At 35.2% G+C, this 12,537-nt stretch overlaps 1 pseudogene; it reads right to left on the minus strand.

Annotated features, from left to right (window-relative positions):
* Positions 1–9,981: 9,981 nt before the first annotated feature.
* Positions 9,982–12,270, minus strand: LOC145798152 (uncharacterized; annotated as a pseudogene).
* Between the last annotated feature and the right edge of the window lie 267 nt (positions 12,271–12,537).

Consider the following 12,537-nt stretch of genomic DNA (forward strand, 5'->3'; position numbering starts at 1 on the left):
TTATTTTCATCTTTAGTTAATTTTTTTCTTTAATTTGTTTTAAAAATTTTAAATTTTTATAATCAACTCGAAGAGACGAATTGAAAAATTAAAAATTTTTAACTAATGTTCAGAAAAAACATAAATAAACTAAAAATAGTGAACCATTTTTTAATACTTATTTTGGATTTTAATTTTTATTTTATAATTTCTTACTTTTTAAATTCGTCTACAAGATGTATTGGAAAATAATATAAAATAAAAAAAATAAAAAGTTGACATGAATTTTAAAATTTAAAAAAAAAAATCACTAAAAAAAAATTGTTAATTCTTTTAGAAGAATTTACAAATCAGTAATACTATCCTAAAATAATTACAGATTAATAAAAAAAATTATAACTTCAGTTATTAAAATATATAAAATTTATGATGTAATTATTATTTCAACAATAAAACTAAGGGTAATGCTAGGGACACCAAATTTTCTACCAAACAAATAACCAAATGTCTGGGGTCTGTAATTTTGTGGGTCTGTAATTTTGTGGGTCCCACACCCATGTGAGACATTTGGTCATTTATCTGGTAGAAAATTTGGACCTCTAGCATTTTCCTAAAACATTTCCCATTTTTTTGTGAGATACCGAACGCCGTAATATGCACATAGGAGGAGACCATGAGAGAGAGTTGTTATAGGGCTTCATCTGATCCACATTCAGTTTTGGGTTGGGGGGCATTACATAAAGCCCAAGATATTTTGAATGCAGCCCATGTGTAGACTTTCTCGAAAACTTTAAGAGGTCAGTGTTTCTTGATCTGATCCCCTTTTACTCCATCCATTGGTTTTATCTTGGTAATTTAAATTGTTTATCTTGTAATTTTTTGTGCTAATTTTTTGACAGAAAATTAAATTGACATTATATTCATAATCAAATATTTTTAACATATTTGTTTTCAAAATAATAATCAACCAGATTGCTTTGTCTATTTACTGTGTTTGTGGACAATCTACCAAGGTCTATGGATGCTAAATCATTGTTCAAAGTTTTCACAAAGTTTGGCATCGTTCAAGATGTCTTCATCCCTTTCAAAAGACGGAAAATAACAAACTCAAGATTTGGCTTTGTGAGATATGACTGCCATGTAGCCTTACATATCGCCATACAGAAAGCAAATGGACTTTTGATGGATGATAGGGTACTCGAAGTGAAATACGCCATTCATGATAGGAACTCAAGGGATGTGCACAGTAGGGGTCAGCCTCAGACCAGCAGAGAGGCTTTTGACCCACATAGAAGCAAGGGTAAAATACCTTATATTGGCCACAGATCGTTTGCAGAGGTACTAAAAGGGGCCACAAGATCTACGACTGGAACAGCAATCACGACCATCAAACTCAATGAAGATGGTCATTGTTGGTTATATGAAAGTGTACTAATTAGACTACACTCAGATTATTCCATTCATTGCATCAAAAAGGCCCTAGAGGAGAAGGGGTTAGATCAAGTTGTGGTCAGAGAGGGCGGAGCTCGCGATGTAGTCTTGACCTTCAAATCCCAAGAGGAGCTGAAGTCCAATATACATAGTATCAAGGAATGGTTTCAAGCCTGGAGTTTGTTTGTGTTGGAATGGAACCCAAGAGTCCATATAGAGCAAGAGAGATGTGTGTGGTTGAGGTGCCAAGGTATACGCCTAAACCTCTGGAACAGGAACACACTAAACAACATTGGCGCTTTGTGGAGGACAGTCCTTAATCTGGAGGATGATATTAGCCATCCGGAGTCATTTTCCTATTCCAGAGTCAAAGTTGTTACTTCATGCATGGAGCTCATCAACAAAACCATAAACCTAGGGTGCAAGGGTAAACTACACCTAATACTTGTCTATGAAGATCATCTTGGCAACTCAGAAGAGACTTCTAGTTTAGTAATGGAAGATTGCAGCTCCAATGTTAATTTTTACAGGGTAGTGGAAGTTAATCCTATTGAGGAGTGTTGCAAGAGGAAGAGAGATGAAGATGAGGTGGCAACAAGATATGATCTATCTGGTGTTGTGGCTTCCCCCAATGAGGTGGCAAAGAGAAAGGAGCTTACTCAAGGTTACAGTGAAAAGGAGGTGGACACAGTGGTTGAGAAGACACAGTGTGATGTGGAGTTCAACAGACCTAGTACTGTAAGTGTGACAGAGGCAATGATGGAGGAACGTGCACCCTGTCCTAAAAGCAATGATAAGTCTAAGAAGTGTATGGAGCAAGTTTTCACACATGGTTTTTTCAAAAGTCTTAGTGGACCAAGAGAGGGACTTAGGCCTGGCATTACTCTTGAGGTGGACTTGGCCCAGCCACTAAGTGAGCAGTTTGCACAAGGCCCAAATGAATTTCAGAGCATTAGGCCCATTACAAATGGCTTACTGCTATCCACATCCCTTGGGCCACATACAAATATAGCTACCAATGGGTTGAAAATTCTGAGTCAAGGCCAAGTCAAAACACCTACTATCACCCTCAGTCACCTGCGGAATACCAGGAAACTAGGGGAAAAAAAGACTCAAATGGAGGGCTTCTCTCGTTTTGCTCGACTTTATGGTCACAAAGCATCAACTATCAGCAAACATACCTCCAAATTTGTTATCTTTAGACCAGCAGTAGCTGCCCTTGCAAAATCAGATCTCTCCGAAGGTTATTCAATCTCACATGGCTATCTCCTCAAAGAATCTAAAGCTACTGTTTAACTATGGAAAAAACTTGGAATAAACTTCTGAAGGAAAGAAGATGTAGTGATGGATAAGATCAATGATCTGGAGCTCAAGGACAAACAGAGAATTGTCAAGGAGGGTAAGGCTAAGCTGTAATAGCAGCTGTAACGACCTAATCTTGGCAAGGCAAAACCCCGCCAAAGAGGGTGCACCTCAAACGCTATAGCACATTTACACAACACTTACTGTATAATTCTTACATCACATCACCAAAAGTGCATAAGACCTTTCAATTGTCCAACATATATGAGATGATCCATTCAAAGACAAAAATATCATCATGCTACAAGATAGTTCCCAAGTATCACTTCCCAAAAAAAATAAAACATACTATTCACGAATCCATCAATACATCCAACTTCATAAGCAAATATTTACAATCAACCTCCTTCATAAAAAAAAAAATAAAAATAAAGGATAAACTTATATCCTAGAATGACCCTAAGCAAAACCTCAACTACAAGATGCCCACCTTTGATCATTCAAAAAAAATTCTAATCTTCCAAGTTGAGGCGAGCCACACAAAAGTCTATGAATCTGAAAAAAAAAAAATTATTTGAAAAGAAGAGCTAAAGCCCAATGAGTATACCAATACCATGGAGCTATAAAACTTGCTCCTTCCAATTGGGTTCAAAATAAAGATAATAAACATAAGAGATTAATTGGACTGAAATTTATACAAAATAAAAATAAAAATGAAAAATAATGAAATAAAATTTTCATAAAACGTTATCAAGATTATTTCAAGAAATCTCATAAGGCAGAAGAAAAATACATTTGACTAATGAAAGTAAACAAAAATACAACTTTTCAATGCATTAAGATTTCATATCTATCATACGAACCACTACATAGCCTTAGGGTCGCGTTACCTCGCGACTTAGGTGGTGACGGTACCGTTACCCGAAACATAACCATAGGAACATAACTCATGTCATCGTAGCACTTCAATTCTCATTTCAATGTTTCGGTCCCCAAGACCCCTTATATATACAACGACCCTTATGGTCCTTAAAACATTTCGGTCCCCAGGACCCCAAAGCATTTTAGCCCTTGTGGCCCCAAAGGTTATATTCAGTTATATGATCAATAAAATAAATACCCTCGCATAACGTTTCATTGTCATTCAATCATTATCATCATAAAATTTGAAGGACTCAACTTAAATAAATTCTCATTAAAAAAAAATAATGCTTAATTATACAAATAAAATCATATATTTATTTAAACTCAACCCTTGGCCTCAATAAATTTATAAATTTTCTTTTTATACATACATCATGATGAAATGTATCATTCACTTCCTTTAATTCAAAAATTATTTTCAAACTTTGTAATAAAGATAGAGGTAAGGTAATTTCCATGGTAAATATACTCACCTCCAAAAATAGCAAAAGCGTAGATTTGAAACTCTACAAATTAATTCCCAAGAGGTGTAGAGACGTCTTCCTCCAATCCTAACAATTAGTAAATAGGATCTAAAATTAGGAAAAATCTTTCAATGAAAATTACAATATCTACAAAAATGATCCTAAATAAGTTTTGCTATGGAATGACAAGCTAAAGAACTTCTCCAACTTCAAGTCACCCAAACAAATAACTTATCCAATCTACACAACACCCATCCTTTGTACATTTTTGAGTTAGTAACTTTTTAAATATCCAATCAATTTATATGCACAATACCACCATCAATTAACTACAAAGGTCAAAAAGTAACATTTTTCATAAACTCAACAACTTAAGTAAAACCACTTCAATCATTTATAAAATTCCTCCATAGAACACAGAGATACCCAATCCACCATATTTATCAAATCAATTTCAACATATAAATTTCCTAACACCAAAATCCTCAATTTTTACATCACATTCAAACCCTAGATTAACCCAAATCTTAATCTCCAAAACAACCATCAAATTGATCATTTTTCTACATGTAAAACATTCATAGAAACTAATTGAGAATAAAACTCAACAATCAAACCCCAAATCATAATAGATCTAAAATAGAAAAAATTTCATCATCTTTAACTCAAAATATGTAAAACCTTAAACTAAACTTTTAGAGAAAGATTCTTACCAATTACAAGCCTCTAATACATCAAGAAAATAAACCCCAAACTTTGATTCTTCAAAAGATTAAGAAAAAATCTAGAGTTGGTACTTCTATTGTGCTATTTTCAAATGGAGTGAAGGAGTAGCCGACTGGATCCTTTTTCCGGCGAGATAAGGTGGCCGGCGGTGGTGAAGATGGTGGGTTAAGGTGGTGGTGTAAGGGTGGAGCAAAGGTGTGGTGTTTGGCCACCAAGAAAGTAAAGGAAAATGAGAGAGAATGTAGAGAGAAGTTAAAGAGGAAAGAATGAAGATATAGAAGAATAAAAAATCTACACTTCTTTTTTCTTTTCTTTTTTTGTGTGTTGAAATAGGGTGTTTGGTCACACCTATTATCAAGTTTGGAGTTGGGTTTAGATATCCTAAATAGAGTTTAACATAAGAGAGTGTTTGGCTCTAGATGAAATGTTAGGAATATTATAGTAGCAGCTGGGAAATTATAGTGTGTGAATTTGTCTCTTTATGAAGCTTCTATCCTAGAACGTTAGGGGTATTGGCAAGCCTGAGAAGAGGGGTCGAATTAAAAAGCCCCTTAAGGATAAGCACATTCACGTGGCATTCATTCAAGAAACTAAGAAGGTAGTGGCTTCGGACACTGTGGATAGAGAGCTTTGGGGTAATAGAAATATGGAGTTCTTGTCTGTGGACCCTGGAGGTTTTGCAGGAGGGCTTCTGTGCATCTGGGATCCAGGTGTTTTCCAATTAACTTGCAGTTGTTGCAACTGGAGATTTATTTTACTCTCAGGTATATTATACAACTCTTTTCATTGTGTTCTGCTTAATATATATGTACGTAATGAGGTTAGCAGCAGATCCTCCTTTTGGAATACTCTTCTTAACCTCAAGGTCTCTTTCTCTTTTCTGTGGTGCTTAGGAGGGGATTTCAATGAGATAATGCATATGAGAGAGAGGGGGGGAGAGAGTTGGTTGTTCCTGGAGAGATAGGGGTATGAAACAACTTAATGAGTTTATAGATGCTTGTGAACTGAACGACCTTCCTCTCTATAGTAGAAAATATACTTGGTGTAATACTCAGGAGGAACAGAAATGGAGCAGAATTGATAGGGTCTTGCTAAGCCCTGAATGGTTGATTCACTTTAACATGAAGCTTTAGGGATTGCCTCGGCTCATATCAGATCATTGCCATTTATTGTTGATGGAAGATGAAAGAGATTAGGGCCCCAAACCTTTCCGATTTATCAATGCTTGGACTTTGCATCCTAGTTTCACTCATCTCTTTACTACTTGTTGGAAGAATTCTAATTTTGTAGGTTGGGCTAGTTATGTAATCCAACAAAAACTTAAGCACCTCAAGCTGGAATTAAAGAAATGGAATTCGGAAGTGTTTGGCAATGTCTCATCTAAGCTCAAGGCTGCAGAGGATGAATTGCATATACTAGACATCACTACGGAGGGTAGAGACCTACTTGTTTCAGAAAATGACAGAAGAAGGGAGGTTAGCGGTGAAGTGTGGAAGCTCTATAGAAGAATGGAGTCGTTATGGCATCAGCAATCCAGATTGAAATGGTCCCTGTAGAGGGACAAAAATACTAGGTATTTTCATGTTATTGCAAGTACTAGACAAAGTAGAAATATGATCAACTCCATTTCAGTAAATGGTATGTCCTATGAGGAACCTAGCAGAGTCAAGCATAAGGTGCTCCTTCATTTCAGGAATCAATTCAAGGAAAGTTAACTTGTTGTGCTATCAACAATTTTGGAAAGTTATGAAGCAGGAGATCATGCAATTTTTTAGAGATTTCCACACAAATAGTAGGCTCACCTATAGTATCAATAGCTCCTTCATTACCCTCATTCCCAAGCTTGTCAATCACATTAATCTAACTGATTATAGACCCATTAGCCTAGTTAGTTCTCTATACGAAATTTTGGCAAAAGTCCTTGTGCATAGGATGAAGCCAGTAATGCCCTCAATTATTGGTGAGACTCAGACAGCTTTTATAGGTGGAAAGAATATCATTGATGAGGTGGTTATTGCCAATGAAGTAGTTGATGATTGGAAGAAGACCAAACGACAAAGGCTAATTATCAAGTTGGACTTCGAGAAAGCCTTTGATTCAGTAAACTGGGAATTCTTGTTTTCTATGATGTCTAGTTTTGGTTTTGGATCTAAATGGATCTCTTAGATGAAAGCCTGTCTGGCCTCAGCCTGGATCTCCATACTAGTGAATGGATCACCAACTAGTGAGTTCTCTCCGCAAAGAGGCCTTAGGCAAGGAGACCCATTATCACCATTCCTATTCAATATTGTAGCTAAAATGCTTAATATTCTTCTTACCAGGGCAATTAATCTTGGCATCCTTAAAAGAGTTTTGGTTGGAGCTAATAAGGTCATTTTATCTCATCTCCAATTTGCTGACGACTCTATTCTTTTTTGTGAAGTAGATTTGGATCAGGTGGTTATTATCAAAAGAATCCTTAGATGCTTTGAAGTTCTATCCAGTTGGAGAATCAATTATCACAAAAGTGTTGTTTGTGGAGTTGGTGTGGCAGAGGAGTCATTCCATTCTTTTGCACACCTCTTGAATTGCAAGGTGCTTAACTAACCTTTGAAATTTTTGGAGCTACCTTTAGGTGCCAACCCAGGTAGGAAATCAACTTGGAAACTTGTGCTTGACAATGTTAGAGCAAGACTTTCAGGATGGGCGAGGAAAATGTTGTCCTTCGCTGGAAGATTAACTCTGATTAAGGCCTCGTTTGGGAACATGCTATTTTAGTAACTTTTTGACTAAAATATGAGATAAAAAAAACTAGTATGTTTGGGGTGACTTTTTAGCTTTTTACGAAAAGATGTGCAAAAAGTAGAGAGAAAATAGAATCTTTGACTTTTTGGTATAAGTTATAGGCTTTTTAGCTTTTTTATTAACTTTTTGACTTTTTGGCTTTTTGGCTAAAATGTTAACTTGACAAACGAGGCCTAAGTTTGTCCTATCAAGTTTACCTGTGTACTATCTTTCTCTCTTTAGGATGCCTGAAGGTGTGGCTCATGACTTTGAGAAAATTGAGGCTGCTTTCCTGTGGGGTGGTACTGAATTAAAAAGAAAAGTTCATTTGCTGAAATGGTTAGAAGTAACAAATTGTGATCCCCAAGAGGGTCTAGGTATCAGGAGGATTAGGTATGTCAATACTTGTCTGCTCCTTAAATGGTGGTGGAAATTTGGTATTCAAACTAATGCACTATGGAGGCAAGTTATATGCAGTAAATATAAGATAGAAGTAGACTGCTGGCATCCTCTTGTGAAATTTTCTTACAAACATTCTAGGGTATGAAAGGACATGACATTCATAGGGGTTCAGAGTAGGAACATATTCAACTACTTCTTGGATAATTGCCTAGTCAAAGTGGGAGATGACAGCAGAATCAAATTTTGGCATGATAAGTGGTGTGAAGTCACTTCCCTCAATGATGAGTTCCCTTCTCTATTCACTCTCTCTTTTGCCAAGTTTGGTTCCTTTCACTTTTTTTATGCAAAGAAAACTAGCTCTAGTAATTAGAACTTCCTATATAGAAGAGCTTTATATGCTTGGGAATTGGCTATTGAAGTTAGACTGTTTTCCTTGTTATCCTTTACTCCTACATTAAGTCTTGAGTGTGTTGACAGTCTGGCTTGGGCTGCTGCAGCTGCTAGTTCTGGTATCTTCTTTGTGTCTTCATTATACTTCTTTAGCACATCTCTTCTTGGGCCTCATTCAGCATGTGCAAGTTTATTTGGAATCACACCTTACCCCCCAAAGTCCACTTCTTTGGCTAGTTGGCTTGGAAAAAAAGAATTAAAACATCTGAATTCTTGCACAATCTTGGCATTCTAGGTAACAACTGTTCCACCTCTTGCATCTTCTGCAATTCTGCTCTAGAATCTGCTTATCATGTTCTGCTACATTGCACTTTCTCTTGGGCCATTTGGTCCTCTGTGCTTGGGATCTTCAATTATGTATTTCAATATCTGTGGCAAGTCTGCTCAATTAGTGGATGGAGGTGAATTTTAAGTGTTTACTCAAAAAATTTTGGAGAGTCATTCCCCTAGTTGTCCTCTGGTCTCTTTGGAAGCATAAGAATGAGTGTGTTTTCTCTAATGTCCATCCTAACTCGGCTGACCTGTGGGAACTCATCAAGGTCAGATTAGCTTTTTGGCTTAAAGCCTCTCAAGGACTTCCCATTCTCTGTCAATGATATTGTTCTCAACTGGAGGCAAATAAGGGGCTGCCATTGAGTTGGTCTGTCAAGCTGTCAAGCTGGGTTTAGTTGATCTGTATGCCCTACTGTAGTGCTCTATTGTGTTAAATAGAAGGTCTGAGGGTTAAAGCTATCTGCTAGCCTACTAATAGTGTTGCTTGATCTACTAGTCTGCTAATAGTCCTGGTCTTACTCTGCCTTTCAGTACAAGCTGGCTGCTTATGGTTGTGTTGTAACTATTTTGAAGCTATTTTTTGGGTTTGTTTGTGCCCAACAGTGGCTATTGTTTATTTGTTTGTGCCCAGCTGTGGCTTTTGCTTTGTTTGTTGGTTTCTCACCAACTGGAGTTTGGAGCTTGAACTAGCTCCAAGCTCCTCTTTATTGATGTATATTATCATACTTTGTATATTTTCATCAATGAAGATTTATTTTGTCGATCAAAAACAAAAAAACAAAAAAAAATAAAAAAATAAAAAATAAATAAAAAACCAGATTGCTTTTGAAAATAGTTTAATTAAACTTTTGGGCTTTTAGTGTTATGGATTGAGATATACATACATTTTTATTGTTTATTGTTTATTATGATTGTAGGATTGGTTATTTAAATTATACAAGTAATTAAACAAAATAATTTTGTCGAACTTGTAAGTTTAATGTATGTTTTAGGGCCGGCCCTGAGATTTGTGGGGCTTAAGGCGAACTATGAAAATGGGGCCCTTCTAATATATTTTTTTTTAATAAAAAAATTTATGCATAAAATGATAAATATCCACAAATTTTTTATTTAAGTATACTTGAACATATAATCATTAAAATTATAAACAAAAATTTACTTTCATATATTTAAATAGGAAGAAATCAGTACAATGACTCAAAAACATTAAAAACTGGTTTTGTTGTTTTATAGTTTAGCAATATCCAGTTTACAATTAACCCAACGATCACTTAAATACTACTCTTCTTGCATTTTTAGCTGCAAAATCACTAATTAAGTTTGTATAATCTAATTTATCTACCAAATCCTTTTCAATAGACAATATAGCTAATCTATTCAATCTTTCTTGTGACATTGTTGATCGAAGGTAGGATTTGATCAATTTTAACTTTGAAAAACTTCTTTCTCCAGAGACAACGGTAACTGGAATAGTCAATAATATTCTATACGCAATCCAGGCATTTGGAAAACAACCATCCATCAATTTCAAATAATTCATCACCTCACTTGGCCTATTGATTTCTTTTGGCAAAATTTCTTTGAAGACTTTCAACTCATAAAATAAATCTCTCCCATCAACATCCATAAGTCCATCATGTTTCAAAAAGTCTTCAAGATTAGCGCAATAAGTCTTTAAGCACTCATCATTGGTAGAATTTAACTTCTTCAAATCAAACAAAAATCCAAAAGTTTCTTCATATATTTGAAATTGTTCAAATCTACTCTTAAGTGAAGAAAGAGCTTGATCTATTATATATATGAAATAATTAACTCTAAAGGATTCTTCAGCTGATTGTGCAACCTCTTCACTAACATTCTCATCAAAATGTTTCTTTCTATGAATGACACGTCTTTCACGAAATGTAGGTTCAATCTCCATTTCAATTGCAACTTCTTTAGCTTCAATCATGGCCTCTAAAAATCCAGTTTCTCTATACTTTTCAAGAAATGTAATGAGTCCTTTTAATTGATGTATAGCAACATCAATATGCATGTCTTCAACTTGAAATGTCTTGCTAACAGAATTAGCAGCAAACAACAGATTGTGCCAGATAATCATGCCAAGCAAAAACTCAAAGTTCTCAATTTCAGATGTAACTAAGGATTGAGCTTCATACTTTGTATTGGGCTCATCAGCTTCTTTTTTCAACTGAATTAAAGCATCTCTAATTTGTGGAGCTTGGTACCGTATAGCTTTAACACTTTCAATGCGACTTTCCCAACGAGTTTGTGATAATGGCTTAAGTGTGAGACCTTCCACATTGTCTTTGAAAATTTTTCACCTCTTTGTAGAAGATGAAAACAACACATATATGCATTTTACCACTCTAAAAAAATAGATAGCTTTGGAACAAGAGGTAGCCATATCACAAAGGGCAAGATTAAGACTATAACACACACATGGTGTGTAGAATGCTCTTAGATTTATTTCAAGTACTCTTTTTTGTACACCTTTGTGTCTCCCTTTCATATTAGAGTCATTATCATATCATTTCCCTCTTATATCACCAATATCAAGCTGAAGTATGTGCAATGCCTCTCTAAGTACATTAAAAAGTCTCAACCCCGATGTATCAACCACCTTTAAAAATTCTACAAAGAATTCTTCTACCTTTACCAGACTAGTTGAAACATCTACACATCTTATCACAAGAGACATTTGTTCTTCATGACTAACATCTGGAGTACAATCAAGAATAATTGAAAAATATTTTGCTTTTTTTAATCTTGCCACAATCGTACTCTTGATCTCACTTGCTAACATCTGTATCAATTCATTTTGGATTTTGTGGCCAAGAAAATGGTAATGAATTTCACTCCTTTGAATACGTTGAATGTGCTCTTGCATTACTAGATCAAATTTAGCAAGCATTTCAATTAAGCTTAAAAAGATTCCATATCTTTCTTAATAAATCTTCTCATTATCTTCACGAAAAGCTAAATTATCTTGAGCAAGAGTGATCACAATAGCAATTATCCTTAATAACACTTGTCTCTAGTGTTTCCTCTCTTTGTTGATTTGTCCTTGAACACTTCTATCAATTGCTTCATTCTTCTTCAATCTACTTTCCAATTCAATCCATTTGCTCATGCAAATAAAGTGCTCATTACTAGTTTCATGACTTCTAAGCCTGTTGCCCATATTCTTCCAATCTTTCAATCCATCAGTAGTCAAATGAATATTGTTTCCATCTTGCTTAAACAACTTGCAACAAAAGCAAAACACTTTGTCTGAAGCATCTGAATATACTAGCCACTTCATATCCTGCTTCTCTCCATTTTGTAACTGCCGCATGTAAAATGTAGAAGAAAAATGCCTATTTTTGTCATCTAGGGGAAAATTCACACCATTACCTCTTATATGACCTCTTTCAACTAATAAATCTCTTAAATTTTGATCAATCTTGTCCCAATTACTAGGGTCATAAATGTTTAGAGGTCCACATTCAACATTGACGTCTTCATTCTCACTAGATTCTACATTCCCCAAATCTTCATTCTCATTCTCATTCATATGTTCACTAGGTTGTTCAATCACCAAATCATCATTCTCATTATTATTCACACAATGAGTAGGTTCTTCAATTACCAAATCTTCATCATCATTGTCATTTAAACCCGAAATATTTATTTATTTTTTGGTACCAAAATATTTATCAAGTGCTCCCGATTGAGATTAAATTAATTGTTCTACTTTCATCCTCTTCATTCTCTTTTCATTTTCAGAACTATACTTCCTAGGAAACAAGGCTATAATCGCAAATACTTCAATCCACAAATC

The sequence above is a fragment of the Camellia sinensis genome, chromosome 8, assembly GCF_055761805.1.
Source record: "Camellia sinensis isolate YWXY chromosome 8, ASM5576180v1, whole genome shotgun sequence".
Taxonomy (NCBI): domain Eukaryota; kingdom Viridiplantae; phylum Streptophyta; class Magnoliopsida; order Ericales; family Theaceae; genus Camellia; species Camellia sinensis.